Raw genomic sequence first — 790 nt, 5'->3', positions numbered from 1 at the left:
TTTGTACCCCCGCAGCACCTACTACCAAAGAACATACACTAGCTAGTGGTCGGTGCCTCTTGATAACAAATGCAAACACACTCTTTCATCTAACAATTCCACTTCTAGAAATCTATCCTACAGATGTATTCATATATATGCAAAAACACTATGATCAAAGATATGCATTGCAGATTATAACACTAGAAAAAACCTAAATGTCTATTAAGAAAGACTACTTCATTGGAGACTGTACTGCCTATTAAAAAGCAAAACTTGGGGTGTTGTATGAAACAAGGTCAGCACTTCCCTCGACGAGGACGGAAGAGACCCTCAGGCTTAACACTATGCACACACACTTAAGGCACTGCCACCTACGTCTTGGCATCTAACCATCGTTTTTCTTTTTTAATCATTAGTTTCACACCTGAAACTAATTACATGTTAACTACACTGGAAATAAAAAAAACAACTTAGGACTTCTACATACACAGATCCTAACAAATGAAAGTGAAAAAAAGTTGCAGGAAAAAGGTAAAACAGGTCCTATCTTACATATATACACATAGACACATAATCTATAAGAACATGAAATTTTAGAATGATAATCTCTGGCATGTAGGATGGACTTTTTCACTTTAGAAACTTCTGTTTGGGAAAAAAAAAAAAAGTTGAACAAGGAAGACATGCTACGTATGTAGGGAAAACTACCTATATATTTTCACTCACTGCCCCTTAACAGTAATATATAATTTATACCATGAATCCATTTTCCCTAAAACAAGAGTAATAATATGCTGAGGTGTATGTA

At 35.1% G+C, this 790-nt stretch overlaps 1 non-coding gene across 1 annotated transcript; it reads left to right on the top strand.

The window, feature by feature from the left end:
• The first annotated feature begins 260 nt into the window (after positions 1-260).
• Positions 261-383, top strand: LOC121029013 (U6atac minor spliceosomal RNA). The gene has a single exon (XR_005789537.1). It is a non-coding gene; the product is annotated as a U6atac minor spliceosomal RNA (small nuclear RNA).
• Positions 384-790: the final 407 nt, after the last annotated feature.

Source organism: Herpailurus yagouaroundi, unplaced genomic scaffold (genome assembly GCF_014898765.1).
Source record: "Herpailurus yagouaroundi ecotype Mexico unplaced genomic scaffold, PumYag 100, whole genome shotgun sequence".
NCBI classification, from domain to species: Eukaryota; Metazoa; Chordata; class Mammalia; order Carnivora; family Felidae; genus Herpailurus; species Herpailurus yagouaroundi.
The sequence above is the reverse complement of the archived record's forward strand: the minus strand, read 5'-3'. Positions and strand labels throughout refer to the sequence as shown.